Below are 323 nucleotides of genomic sequence, written 5' to 3' on the forward strand. Positions count from 1 at the left end.
TTTGGCTCTATTTTGAGAGATGCTCTTCATGCTTCCTCTCCATGATGACAGAGGGATATCCTTGGGCCTTAAACACCAAGGACTCTTCATTCACTTGAATGATCAACTCTCCTCTATCAACATCAATTACAGCCTTTGCTGTGGCTAGGAAGGGTCTGCCAAGGATGATTGATTCATCCATGCACTTCCCAGTCTCTAGGACTATGAAATCAGTAGGGATGTAATGGTCTTCAACTTTGACCAGAACATCCTCTACAAGTCCATAAGCTTGTTTTCTTGAGTTGTCTGCCATCTCTAGTGAGATTTTTGCAGCTTGCACCTCA

The sequence above is a fragment of the Arachis duranensis genome, chromosome 2 (genome assembly GCF_000817695.3).
Source record: "Arachis duranensis cultivar V14167 chromosome 2, aradu.V14167.gnm2.J7QH, whole genome shotgun sequence".
NCBI classification, from domain to species: domain Eukaryota; kingdom Viridiplantae; phylum Streptophyta; class Magnoliopsida; order Fabales; family Fabaceae; genus Arachis; species Arachis duranensis.